The following is a 16,039-nucleotide window of genomic DNA, read 5'->3' on the forward strand; positions in this document are numbered from 1 at the left end:
GACCCCACTCTGTCAATGTAACCCACCCATAAAAGAACAGACTGACCCCACTCTGTCAATGTGACACGCCCTGGGAAGAGCAGACTGACCACACTCTATCAATGCAACACACCCTGGGAAGAGCAGACTGACCCCCACTCTGTCAAAGTAACACACCCAGGGAAGTGCGCACTGACCCCACTCTGTCATTGTAACACACCAAGGGAAGAGCAGAATGACCCCACAGTGTCAATGTAACACACTTGGGGAAGAGCAGACTGACCACAATCAGTCAATGTAACACACCCAGGGAAGAGAAGACTGACCCCACTCTGTCAATGTAACCCTCCCAGGGAAGAGCAGACTGACCCCACTCTGACAATGTAACACACCCAGGGAAGAGCAGATTGACCCCACTCTGTCAATGTAACCCACCCATAAAAGAGCAGACTGACCCCACTCTGTCAATGTCACACACACAGGGAAGTGCACACTGACCCCAATCTGTCAATGTAACACACCCAGGGAAAAACAGACTGACCCCACTGTGTCAATGTAACCAACTTGGGGAAGAGCAGACTGACCCCAATCTGTCAATGTAACACACCCAGGGAAGAGAAGACTGACCCCTCTCTGTCAATGTAACCCTCCCAGGGAAGAGCAGACTGACCTCACTCTGTCAATGTAACACACCCAGGGAAGAACAGACTGACCCCACTCTGTCAATGTAACAAACCCTGGGAGAACAGACTGACGCCACTCTGTCAATGGAACACAGCTAGGGAAGGGCAGACTAACCTCACTCTGTCAATGTAACACACCCAGGGAAGAGCAGACTGACACCACTCTGTCAATGTAACACACCCAGGGAAGAGCAGACTGACACCACTCTGTCAATGTAACACACCCAGGGAAGAGCAAACTGACCCCACACTGTCAATGAAACACACCCAGGGAAGAGCAGATTGACCCCACTCTGTCAATGTAACACACCCAGGGAAGAGCAGCCTGACCCCACTGTGTCAATGTAACAAAATTGGGGAAGAGCAGACTGACCCCAATCTGTCAATGTAACAGACCCAGGGAAGAGAAGACTGACCCCACTCTGGCAATGTAACAAACCCAGGGAAGAGCAGACTGACCACACTCTGTCAATGTGTACACACCCTGGGAAGAGCACACTGACCCAACTCTGTCAATGTAACACACCCAGGGAAGAGCAGACAGACGAAACTCTGTCAATGTAACAAACCCAGGGTAGAGCAGACTGACCTCACTCTTTCAATGTAACCCACCCAGAGAAGAGCAGAATGTGCTCTTCTGCAAAATTACTCACACAGTGAACTGCAGACTTACCCCACTCTGTCAATGTAACTCACCCAGTGATGTGCACACTGACACCACTCTGTCATTGTAACACACCCAGGGAAGAGCAGACTGACCGCACTCTGTCAATGTAACACACAATGGGAGAACAGACTGACCCCACTCTGTCAATGTAACACACCCAGGGAAGAGCAGACAGATACCACTCTGTCAATGTAACACACCAAGGGAAGAGAAGACTGACCCCACTCTGTCAATGTCACCCTCCCAGGGAAGAGCAGACTGACCCCACTCTGTCAATTTAAAACACCCAGGGAAGAGCAGACTGACCCCACTCTGTCAATGTAACACACCCAGGGGAGAGTAGACTGACCCCACTCTGTCAATGTTACCCACCCAGGGAAGAGCAGATTGACCCCACTCTGTCAATGTAACACACCCAGGGAAGAGCAGACTGAACCCACTTTGTCAATGTAACACACCCAGGGAAGAGCAGACTGACCCCACTCTGTCAATGAAACACACCCTGGGAAGAGCAGACTGACCCCACTCTGTCAATGTAACACAGCCAGGGAAGAGCAGACTGACCCCACTCTGTCAATGTAACACACCCAGGGAAGAACAGACTGACCCCACTGTGTCAATGTAACAAACTTGGGGAAGAGCAGACTGACCCCAATCTGTCAATGTAACACACCCAGGGAAGAGAAGACTGACCCCACTCTGTCAATGTCACCCTCCCAGGGAAGAGCAGACTGACCCCACTCTGTCAATGTAACACACCCAGGGAAGAGCAGACTGAACTCACTCTGTCAATGTAACACAACCAGGGAAGATCAGACTGACCCCACTCTGTCAATGTAACACACCCAGGGAAGAGCAGACTGACCCCACTCTGTCAATGTAACCCACCCATAAAAGAGCAGACTGTCCCCACTCTGTCAATGTAAAACACCCAGGGAAGAGCAGACTGACCACACTCTGTCAATGTAAAACACCCAGGGAAGAGCAGACTGACCCCACTCTGTCAATGGAACACACCCAGGGAAGAGCAGACTGACCCCACTCTGTCAATGTAAAACACCCAGGGAAGAGCAGACTGACCCCACTCTGTCAATGGAACACACCTAGGGAAGGGCAGACTAACCTCACTCTGTCAATGTAACACACCCAGGGAAGAGCAGACTGACCCCACTCTGTCACTGTAACACACCCAGGGAAGAGAAGACTGACCCCACTCTGTCAATGTAACAAACCCAGGGAAGAGCAGACTGACCCCACTCTGTCAATGTAACACACCCAGGGGAGAGCAGACTGACACCACCCTGTTACTGTAAAACTCCCAGGGAAGAACAGACTGACGCGACTCTGTCAATGTAACACACCCAGGGAAGAGCAGATTGACCCAACACTGTTAATTTAACACACCCAAGGAAGAACAGACTGACCCCACTCTGTCAATGTAACACACTCAGGGAAGAGCAGACTGACCCCACTCTGTCAATGTAACACACCCAGGGAAGAGCAGACTGACCTCACTCTGTCAATGCAACACACCCAGGGAAGAGCAGACTGACCCCACTCTGTCAATGTAACACACCCAGGGAAGAGCAGACTGACCTCACTCTGTCAATGTAACACACCCAGGGAAGAGCAGACTGAACCCACCCGGTCACTGTAACACACCCAGGGAAGAGCAGACTGACCTCACTCTGTCAATGTAACCCACCCAGAGAAGAGCAGAATGACCGCTGCTGCAAAATTAGTCACACAGTCAACTGCAGTCTTACCCCACTCTGTCAATGTAACCCACCCAGTGAAGTGCACATTCACCCCACTCTGTCATTGTAACTCACCCAGGGAAGAGCAGACTGACCCCACTCTATCAATGTAACACACAATGGGAGAACAGACTGACCCCACTCTGTCAAAGTAACACACGCAGGGAAGAGCAGACAGATACCACTCTGTCAATGTAACACACCAAGGGAAGAACAGACTGACCCCACTCTGTCAATTTAACACACCCAGGGAAGAGCAGACTGACCCCACTCTGTCAATGTAACACACCCAGGGAAGAGCAGACTGACCCCACTCTGTCAATGTAACACACCAGGGAAGAGCAGACTGACCTCACTCTGTCAATGTAACACACCCAGGGAAGAGCAGACTGAACCCACCCTGTCACTATAACACACCCAGGGAAGAGCAGACTGACCTCACTCTGTCAATGTAACCCACCCAGAGAAGAGCAGAATGACCGCTTTTGCAAAATTACTCACACAGTCAACTGCAGTCTTACCCCACTCTGTCAATGTAACACACCCAGGGAAAAGCAGACTGACCCAACTCTGTAAATGTAACACACCCAGGGAAGTGCAGACTGACCCCACTCTGTCAATGTAACACACCCAGGGAAGTGCAGACTGACCCCACTCTGTCAATGTAACAAACTTGGGGAAGAGCAGACTGACCCCAATCTCTCAATGTAACACACCCAGGGAAGAGCAGACTGACCCCACTGTGTCAATGTAACAAACCCAGGGAAGAGCAGACTGACCTCACTCTGCCAATGTTACACACCCAGGGAAGAGCAGACTGACCCCACTCTGTCAATGTAACCCACCCATAAAAGAGCAGACTGACCCCACTCTGTCAATGTGACACGCCCTGGGAAGAGCAGACTAACCTCACTCTGTCAATGTAACACACCCATAAAAGAGCAGACTGAAACCACTCTGTCAATGTGACACGCCCTGGGAAGAGCACACTTACCAAACTCTGTCAATGTAACACAGCCAGGGAAGAGCAGACTGACCAAACTCTGTCAATGTAACAAACCCAGGGAAGAGCAGACTGACCTCACTCTGTCAATGTAACCCACCCAGAGAAGAGCAGAATGTCCTCTTCTGCAAAATTACTCACACAGTGAACTGCAGACTTACCCCACTCTGTCAATGTAACCCACCCAGTGAGGTGCACACTGACCCCACTCTGTCATTGTAACACACCCAGGGAAGAGCAGACTGACCCCACTCTGTCAATGTAACAAACAATGGGAGAACAGACTGACCCCACTCTGTCAATGTAACCCACCCATAAAAGAACAGACTGACCCCACTCTGTCAATGTGACACGCCCTGGGAAGAGCAGACTGACCACACTCTGTCAATGCAACACACCCTGGGAAGAGCAGACTGACCCCCACTCTGTCAATGTAACACACCCAGGGAAGTGCGCACTGACCCCACTCTGTCATTGTAACACACCAAGGGAAGAGCAGAATGACCCCACAGTGTCAATGTAACACACTTGGGGAAGAGCAGACTGACCACAATCAGTCAATGTAACACACCCAGGGAAGAGAAGACTGACCCCACTCTGTCAATGTAACCCTCCCAGGGAAGAGCAGACTGACCCCACTCTGACAATGTAACACACCCAGGGAAGAGCAGATTGACCCCACTCTGTCAATGTAACCCACCCATAAAAGAGCAGACTGACCCCACTCTGTCAATGTCACACACACAGGGAAGTGCACACTGACCCCAATCTGTCAATGTAACACACCCAGGGAAAAACAGACTGACCCCACTGTGTCAATGTAACCAACTTGGGGAAGAGCAGACTGACCCCAATCTGTCAATGTAACACACCCAGGGAAGAGAAGACTGACCCCTCTCTGTCAATGTAACCCTCCCAGGGAAGAGCAGACTGACCTCACTCTGTCAATGTAACACACCCAGGGAAGAACAGACTGACCCCACTCTGTCAATGTAACAAACCCTGGGAGAACAGACTGACGCCACTCTGTCAATGGAACACAGCTAGGGAAGGGCAGACTAACCTCACTCTGTCAATGTAACACACCCAGGGAAGAGCAGACTGACACCACTCTGTCAATGTAACACACCCAGGGAAGAGCAGACTGACACCACTCTGTCAATGTAACACACCCAGGGAAGAGCAAACTGACCCCACACTGTCAATGAAACACACCCAGGGAAGAGCAGATTGACCCCACTCTGTCAATGTAACACACCCAGGGAAGAGCAGCCTGACCCCACTGTGTCAATGTAACAAAATTGGGGAAGAGCAGACTGACCCCAATCTGTCAATGTAACACACCCAGGGAAGAGAAGACTGACCCCACTCTGGCAATGTAACAAACCCAGGGAAGAGCAGACTGACCACACTCTGTCAATGTGTACACACCCTGGGAAGAGCACACTGACCCAACTCTGTCAATGTAACACACCCAGGGAAGAGCAGACAGACGAAACTCTGTCAATGTAACAAACCCAGGGTAGAGCAGACTGACCTCACTCTTTCAATGTAACCCACCCAGAGAAGAGCAGAATGTGCTCTTCTGCAAAATTACTCACACAGTGAACTGCAGACTTACCCCACTCTGTCAATGTAACTCACCCAGTGATGTGCACACTGACACCACTCTGTCATTGTAACACACCCAGGGAAGAGCAGACTGACCGCACTCTGTCAATGTAACACACAATGGGAGAACAGACTGACCCCACTCTGTCAATGTAACACACCCAGGGAAGAGCAGACAGATACCACTCTGTCAATGTAACACACCAAGGGAAGAGAAGACTGACCCCACTCTGTCAATGTCACCCTCCCAGGGAAGAGCAGACTGACCCCACTCTGTCAATTTAAAACACCCAGGGAAGAGCAGACTGACCCCACTCTGTCAATGTAACACACCCAGGGGAGAGTAGACTGACCCCACTCTGTCAATGTTACCCACCCAGGGAAGAGCAGATTGACCCCACTCTGTCAATGTAACACACCCAGGGAAGAGCAGACTGAACCCACTTTGTCAATGTAACACACCCAGGGAAGAGCAGACTGACCCCACTCTGTCAATGAAACACACCCTGGGAAGAGCAGACTGACCCCACTCTGTCAATGTAACACAGCCAGGGAAGAGCAGACTGACCCCACTCTGTCAATGTAACACACCCAGGGAAGAACAGACTGACCCCACTGTGTCAATGTAACAAACTTGGGGAAGAGCAGACTGACCCCAATCTGTCAATGTAACACACCCAGGGAAGAGAAGACTGACCCCACTCTGTCAATGTCACCCTCCCAGGGAAGAGCAGACTGACCCCACTCTGTCAATGTAACACACCCAGGGAAGAGCAGACTGAACTCACTCTGTCAATGTAACACAACCAGGGAAGATCAGACTGACCCCACTCTGTCAATGTAACACACCCAGGGAAGAGCAGACTGACCCCACTCTGTCAATGTAACCCAACCATAAAAGAGCAGACTGTCCCCACTCTGTCAATGTAAAACACCCAGGGAAGAGCAGACTGACCACACTCTGTCAATGTAAAACACCCAGGGAAGAGCAGACTGACCCCACTCTGTCAATGGAACACACCCAGGGAAGAGCAGACTGACCCCACTCTGTCAATGTAAAACACCCAGGGAAGAGCAGACTGACCCCACTCTGTCAATGGAACACACCTAGGGAAGGGCAGACTAACCTCACTCTGTCAATGTAACACACCCAGGGAAGAGCAGACTGACCCCACTCTGTCAATGTAACAAATCCAGGGAAGAACAGACTGACCCCACTGTGTCAATGTAACAAACTTGGGGAAGGGCAGACTGACCCCAATCTGTCAATGTAACACACCCAGGGAAGAGAAGACTGACCCCACTCTGTCAATGTAACCCTCCAGGGAAGAGCAGACTGACCCCACTCTGTCAATGTTACACACACAGAGAAGAGCAGACTGATCCCACTCTGTCAATGTAACACACCAAGGGAAGAACAGACTGACCCCACTCTGTCAATGTAACACACCCAGGGAGGAGCAATCTGACCCCACTCTGTCAATGTAACCCTCCCAGGGAAGAGCAGACTGAACTCACTCTGTCAATGTAACACAACCAGGGAAGATCAGACTGACCACACTCTGTCAATGTAACACACGCAGGGAAGAGCAGACTGAATTCATTCTGTCAATGTAACCCACCCATAAAAGAGCAGACTGACCCCACTCTGTCAATGTGACACGCCCTGAGAAGAGCAGACTGACCACACTCTGTCAATGTAACACACCCTGGGAAGAGCAGACTGACCCCCACTCTGTCAATGTAACACACACAGGGAAGTGCACACTGAGCCCACTCTGTCATTGTAACATAGCAAGGGAAGAGCAGACTGACCCCACTCTTGCAATGTAACAAACCCTGGGAGAACAGACTGACCCCACTCTGTCAATGTATCACACCCAGGGAAGAGCAGACGGAACCCACTCTGTCAATGTAACACATCCAAGGAAGAACAGACTGACCCCACTCTGTCAATGTAATACACCCAGGGAAGAACAGACTGACCCCACTCAGTCAATGTAACACACCCAGGGAAGAGCAGACTGACCCCACTCTGTCAATGTAACCCCCCCAGGGAAGAGCAGACTGACCCCACTCTGTCAATGTAACGCACCCAGGGAATAGCCGACTGACCCCACTCTGTCAATGTAACACACCCATAAAAGAGCAGACTGGCCCCACTCTGTCAATCTGACACGCCCTGGGGAGAGCAGACTGACCACACTCTGTCAATGTTACCCACCCAGGGAAGAGCAGATTGACCTCACTCTGTCAATGTGACACGCCCTGGGAAGAGCAGACTGACCTCACTCTGTCAATGTAACACACCCAGGGAAGAACAGACTGACCCCACTCTGTCAATGTAACAAACCCTCGGAGAACAGACTCACCACACTCTATCAATGGAACACACCCAGGGAAGAGCAGACTGACCCGACCCTGTCAATGTAACACACCCAGGGAAGAGCAGACTGACCCCACTCTGTCAATGTAACACCTCCAAGGAAGAGCAGACTGACCCCACTCTGTCAATGTAACAAACTTGGGGAAGAGCAGACTGACCCCAATCTCTCAATGTAACACACCCAGGGAAGAGCAGACTGACCCCACTGTGTCAATGTAACAAACCCAGGGAAGAGCAGACTGACCTCACTCTGCCAATGTAACACACTCAGGGAAGAGCAGACTGACCCCACTCTGTCAATGTAACCCACCCATAAAAGAGCAGACTGACCCCACTCTATCAATGTGACACGCCCTGGGAAGAGCAGACTAACCTCACTCTGTCAATGTAACACACCCATAAAAGAGCAGACTGACCCCACTCTGTCAATGTGACACGCCCAGGGAAGAGCACACTTACCAAACTCTGTCAATGTAACACACCCAGGGAAGAGCAGACTGACCAAACTCTGTCAATGTAACAAACCCAGGGAAGAGCAGACTGACCTCACTCTGCCAATGTAACCCACCCAGAGAAGAGCAGAATGTCCTCTTCTGCAAAATTACTCACACAGTGAACTGCAGACTTACCCCACTCTGTCAATGTAACCCACCCAGTGTTGTGCACACTGACCCCACTCTGTCATTGTAACACACCCAGGGAAGAGCAGACTGACCCCACTCTGTCAATGTAACACACAATGGGTGAACAGACTGACCCCACTCTGTCAATGTAACCCACCCATAAAAGAGCAGACTGACACCACTCTGTCAATGTGACACGCCCTGGGAAGAGCAGACTGACCACACTCTGTCAATGAAACACACCCTGGGAAGAGCAGACTGACCCCCACTCTGTCAATGTAACACACCCAGGGAAGTGCGCACTGACCCCACTCTGTCATTGTAACACACCAAGGGAAGAGCAGAATGACCCCACAGTGTCAATGTAACACACTTGGGGAAGAGCAGACTGACCCCAATCAGTCAATGTAACACACCCAGGGAAGAGAAGACTGACCCCACTCTGTCAATGTAACCCTCCCACGGAAGAGCAGACTGACCCCACTCTGACAATGTAACACACCCATAAAAGAGCAGACTGACCCCACTCTGTCAATGTCACACAGACAGGGAAGAGCAGACTGACCCCAATCTGTCAATGTAACACACCCAGGGAAAAACAGACTGACCCCACTGTGTCAATGTAACCAACTTGGGGAAGAGCAGACTGATCCCAATCTGTCAATGTAACACACCCAGGGAAGAGCAGACTGACCTCACTCTGTCAATGTAACACACCCAGGGGAGAACAGACTGATCTCACTCTGTCAATGTAACAAACCCTGGGAGAACAGACTGACGCCACTCTGTCAATGGAACACAGCTAGGGAAGGGCAGACTAACCTCACTCTGTCAATGTAACACACCCAGGGAAGAGCAGACTGACACCACTCTGTCAATGTAACACACCCAGGGAAGAGCAAACTGACCCCACACTGTCAATGAAACACACCCAGGGAAGAGCAGATTGACCCCACTCTGTCAATGTAACACACCCAGGGAAGAGCAGACTGACCCCACTGTGTCAATGTAACAAACTTGGGGAAGAGCAGACTGACCCCAATCTGTCAATGTAACACACCCAGGGAAGAGAAGACTGACCCCACTCTGGCAATGTAACAAACCCAGGGAAGAGCAGACTGACCCCACTCTGACAATGTGACACGCCCTGGGAAGAGCACACTGACCCAACTCAGTCAATGTAACACACCCAGGGAAGAGCAGACAGACCAAACTCTGTCAATGTAACAAACCCAGGGTAGAGCAGACTGACCTCACTCTTTCAATGTAACCCACCCAGAGAAGAGCAGAATGTCCTCTTCTGCAAAATTACTCACACAGTGAACTGCAGACTTACCCCACTCTGTCAATGTAACCCACCCAGTGATGTGCACACTGACACCACTCTGTCATTGTAACACACCCAGGGAAGAGCAGACTGACCGCACTCTGTCAATGTAACACACAATGGGAGAACAGACTGACCCCACTCTGTCAATGTAACACACCCAGGGAAGACCAGACAGATACCACTCTGTCAATGTAACACACCAAGGGAAGAACAGACTGACCCCACTCTGTCAATTTCAAACACCCAGGGAAGAGCAGACTGACCCCACTCTGTCAATGTAACACACCCAGGGGAGAGCAGACTGACCCCACTCTGTCAATGTAACCCACCCATAAAAGAGTAGACTGACCCCACTCTGTCAATGTGACATACCAAGGGAAGAACAGACTGACCCCACTCTGTCAATTTAAAACACCCAGGGAAGAGCAGACTGACCCCACTCTGTCAATGTAACACAACCAGGGAAGACCAGACTGACCACACTCTGTCAATGTAACACACCCTGGGAAGAGCAGACTGACCCCCACTCTGTCAATGTAACACACACAGGGAAGTGCACACTGACCCCACTCTGTCATTGTAACATAGCAAGGGAAGAGCAGACTGACCTCACTCTGTCAATGTAACCCACCCAGAGAAGAGCAGAATGTCCTCTTTGCAAAATTACTCACACAGTGAACTGCAGACTTATCCCACTCTGTAATAGTAACCAACCCAGTGATGTGCACACTGACCCTACTCTGTCATTGTAACACACCCAGGTAAGAGCAGACTGACCCCACTCTGTCAATGTAACACACCCAGGGATGAGCAGACTGACCCCACTCTGTCAATGTAACACACCCAGGGAAGAGCAGACTGACCCCACTCTGTCAATGTAACACACCCAGGGAAGAGCAGACTGACCCCACTCTGTCAATGTAACACACCCAGGGAAGAGCAGACTATCCCCACTCAGTCAATGTAACACACCCAGGGAAGAGCAGACTGACCACACTCTGTCAATGTAACAAACTTGGGGAAGAGCAGACTGACCCCAATCTGTCAATGTAACACACCCAGGGAAGAAAAGACTGACCCCACTCTGTCAATATAACCCTCCCAGGGAAGAGCAGACTGACCCCACTCTGTCAATGTATCACACCCAGGGAAGAGCAGACTGAACTCACTCTGTCAATGTAACACAACCAGGGAAGATCAGACTGATCCCACTCTGTCAATGTAACACACCCAGGGAAGAGCAGACTGACCCCACTCTGTCAATGTAACCCACCCATAAAAGAGCAGACTGTCCCTACTCTGTCAATGTGACACGCCCTGGGAAGAGCACACTGACCCAACTCTGTCAATGTAACACACCCAGGGAAGAGCAGACTGACCAAACTCTGTCAATGTAACACACCCAGGGAAGAACAGTCTGACTCCACTCTGTCAATGTAATACACCCAGGGAAGAACAGACTGACCCCACTCAGTCAATGTAACACACCCAGGGAAGAGCAGACTGACCCCACTCTGTCAATGTAACACACCCAGGGAAGAACAGACTGACTCAACTCTGTCAATGTAACCCCCCCAGGGAATAGCAGACTTACCCCACTCGGTCAATGTAACCCACCCATAAAAGAGCAGACTGGTCCCACTCTGTCAATGTGACACGCCCTGGGAAGAGCAGACTGACCACACTCTGTCAATGTAACACACCCAGGGAAGAGCAGACTGACCTCACTCTGTCAATGTAACACACCCAGGGAAGAGCAGACTGACCGCACTCTGTCAATGTAACACACAATGGGAGAACAGACTGACCCCACTCTGTCAATGTAACACACCCAGGGAAGAGCAGACAGATACCACTCTGTCAATGTAAAACACCAAGGGAAGAACAGACTGACCCCACTCTGTCAATTTAAAACACCCAGGGAAGAGCAGACTGACCCCACTCTGTCAATGGAACACACCCAGGGAAGAGCAGACTGACCCCACTCTGTCAATGTAAAACACCCAGGGAAGAGCAGACTGACCCCACTCTGTCAATGGAACACACCTAGGGAAGGGCAGACTAACCTCACTCTGTCAATGTAACACACCCAGGGAAGAGCAGACTGACCCCACTCTGTCAATGTAACAAATCCAGGGAAGAACAGACTGACCCCACTGTGTCAATGTAACAAACTTGGGGAAGGGCAGACTGACCCCAATCTGTCAATGTAACACACCCAGGGAAGAGAAGACTGACCCCACTCTGTCAATGTAACCCTCCAGGGAAGAGCAGACTGACCCCACTCTGTCAATGTTACACACACAGAGAAGAGCAGACTGATCCCACTCTGTCAATGTAACACACCAAGGGAAGAACAGACTGACCCCACTCTGTCAATGTAACACACCCAGGGAGGAGCAATCTGACCCCACTCTGTCAATGTAACCCTCCCAGGGAAGAGCAGACTGAACTCACTCTGTCAATGTAACACAACCAGGGAAGATCAGACTGACCACACTCTGTCAATGTAACACACGCAGGGAAGAGCAGACTGAATTCATTCTGTCAATGTAACCCACCCATAAAAGAGCAGACTGACCCCACTCTGTCAATGTGACACGCCCTGAGAAGAGCAGACTGACCACACTCTGTCAATGTAACACACCCTGGTAAGAGCAGACTGACCCCCACTCTGTCAATGTAACACACACAGGGAAGTGCACACTGAGCCCACTCTGTCATTGTAACATAGCAAGGGAAGAGCAGACTGACCCCACTCTTGCAATGTAACAAACCCTGGGAGAACAGACTGACCCCACTCTGTCAATGTATCACACCCAGGGAAGAGCAGACGGAACCCACTCTGTCAATGTAACACATCCAAGGAAGAACAGACTGACCCCACTCTGTCAATGTAATACACCCAGGGAAGAACAGACTGACCCCACTCAGTCAATGTAACACACCCAGGGAAGAGCAGACTGACCCCACTCTGTCAATGTAACCACCCCAGGGAAGAGCAGACTGACCCCACTCTGTCAATGTAACGCACCCAGGGAATAGCCGACTGACCCCACTCTGTCAATGTAACACACCCATAAAAGAGCAGACTGGCCCCACTCTGTCAATCTGACACGCCCTGGGGAGAGCAGACTGACCACACTCTGTCAATGTTACCCACCCAGGGAAGAGCAAATTGACCTCACTCTGTCAATGTGACACGCCCTGGGAAGAGCAGACTGACCTCACTCTGTCAATGTAACACACCCAGGGAAGAACAGACTGACCCCACTCTGTCAATGTAACAAACCCTGGGAGAACAGACTCACCACACTCTATCAATGGAACACACCCAGGGAAGAGCAGACTGACCCGACCCTGTCAATGTAACACACCCAGGGAAGAGCAGACTGACCCCACTCTGTCAATGTAACACCTCCAAGGAAGAGCAGACTGACCCCACTCTGTCAATGTAACAAACTTGGGGAAGAGCAGACTGACCCCAATCTCTCAATGTAACACACCCAGGGAAGAGCAGACTGACCCCACTGTGTCAATGTAACAAACCCAGGGAAGAGCAGACTGACCTCACTCTGCCAATGTAACACACTCAGGGAAGAGCAGACTGACCCCACTCTGTCAATGTAACCCACCCATAAAAGAGCAGACTGACCCCACTCTGTCAATGTGACACGCCCTGGGAAGAGCAGACTAACCTCACTCTGTCAATGTAACACACCCATAAAAGAGCAGACTGACCCCACTCTGTCAATGTGACACGCCCAGGGAAGAGCACACTTACCAAACTCTGTCAATGTAACACACCCAGGGAAGAGCAGACTGACCAAACTCTGTCAATGTAACAAACCCAGGGAAGAGCAGACTGACCTCACTCTGCCAATGTAACCCACCCAGAGAAGAGCAGAATGTCCTCTTCTGCAAAATTACTCACACAGTGAACTGCAGACTTACCCCACTCTGTCAATGTAACCCACCCAGTGTTGTGCACACTGACCCCACTCTGTCATTGTAACACACCCAGGGAAGAGCAGACTGACCCCACTCTGTCAATGTAACACACAATGGGTGAACAGACTGACCCCACTCTGTCAATGTAACCCACCCATAAAAGAGCAGACTGACACCACTCTGTCAATGTGACACGCCCTGGGAAGAGCAGACTGACCACACTCTGTCAATGAAACACACCCTGGGAAGAGCAGACTGACCCCCACTCTGTCAATGTAACACACCCAGGGAAGTGCGCACTGACCCCACTCTGTCATTGTAACACACCAAGGGAAGAGCAGAATGACCCCACAGTGTCAATGTAACACACTTGGGGAAGAGCAGACTGACCCCAATCAGTCAATGTAACACACCCAGGGAAGAGAAGACTGACCCCACTCTGTCAATGTAACCCTCCCACGGAAGAGCAGACTGACCCCACTCTGACAATGTAACACACCCATAAAAGAGCAGACTGACCCCACTCTGTCAATGTCACACAGACAGGGAAGAGCAGACTGACCCCAATCTGTCAATGTAACACACACAGGGAAAAACAGACTGACCCCACTGTGTCAATGTAACCAACTTGGGGAAGAGCAGACTGATCCCAATCTGTCAATGTAACACACCCAGGGAAGAGCAGACTGACCTCACTCTGTCAATGTAACACACCCAGGGGAGAACAGACTGATCTCACTCTGTCAATGTAACAAACCCTGGGAGAACAGACTGACGCCACTCTGTCAATGGAACACAGCTAGGGAAGGGCAGACTAACCTCACTCTGTCAATGTAACACACCCAGGGAAGAGCAGACTGACACCACTCTGTCAATGTAACACACCCAGGGAAGAGCAAACTGACCCCACACTGTCAATGAAACACACCCAGGGAAGAGCAGATTGACCCCACTCTGTCAATGTAACACACCCAGGGAAGAGCAGACTGACCCCACTGTGTCAATGTAACAAACTTGGGGAAGAGCAGACTGACCCCAATCTGTCAATGTAACACACCCAGGGAAGAGAAGACTGACCCCACTCTGTCAATGTAACAAACCCAGGGAAGAGCAGACTGACCCCACTCTGACAATGTGACACGCCCTGGGAAGAGCACACTGACCCAACTCAGTCAATGTAACACACCCAGGGAAGAGCAGACAGACCAAACTCTGTCAATGTAACAAACCCAGGGTAGAGCAGACTGACCTCACTCTTTCAATGTAACCCACCCAGAGAAGAGCAGAATGTCCTCTTCTGCAAAATTACTCACACAGTGAACTGCAGACTTACCCCACTCTGTCAATGTAACCCACCCAGTGATGTGCACACTGACACCACTCTGTCATTGTAACACACCCAGGGAAGAGCAGACTGACCGCACTCTGTCAATGTAACACACCCAGGGAAGACCAGACAGATACCACTCTGTCAATGTAACACACCAAGGGAAGAACAGACTGACCCCACTCTGTCAATTTCAAACACCCAGGGAAGAGCAGACTGACCCCACTCTGTCAATGTAACACACCCAGGGGAGAGCAGACTGACCCCACTCTGTCAATGTAACCCACCCATAAAAAAGTAGACTGACCCCACTCTGTCAATGTGACATACCAAGGGAAGAACAGACTGACCCCACTCTGTCAATTTAAAACACCCAGGGAAGAGCAGACTGACCCCACTCTGTCAATGTAACACAACCAGGGAAGACCAGACTGACCACACTCTGTCAATGTAACACACCCTGGGAAGAGCAGACTGACCCCCACTCTGTCAATGTAACACACACAGGGAAGTGCACACTGACCCCACTCTGTCATTGTAACATAGCAAGGGAAGAGCAGACTGACCTCACTCTGTCAATGTAACCCACCCAGAGAAGAGCAGAATGTCCTCTTTGCAAAATTACTCACACAGTGAACTGCAGACTTATCCCACTCTGTCATAGTAACCAACCCAGTGATGTGCACACTGACCCTACTCTGTCATTGTAACACACCCAGGTA

The sequence above is a fragment of the Chiloscyllium punctatum genome, unplaced genomic scaffold (genome assembly GCF_047496795.1).
Source record: "Chiloscyllium punctatum isolate Juve2018m unplaced genomic scaffold, sChiPun1.3 scaffold_185, whole genome shotgun sequence".
Classification (NCBI taxonomy): Eukaryota; Metazoa; Chordata; class Chondrichthyes; order Orectolobiformes; family Hemiscylliidae; genus Chiloscyllium; species Chiloscyllium punctatum.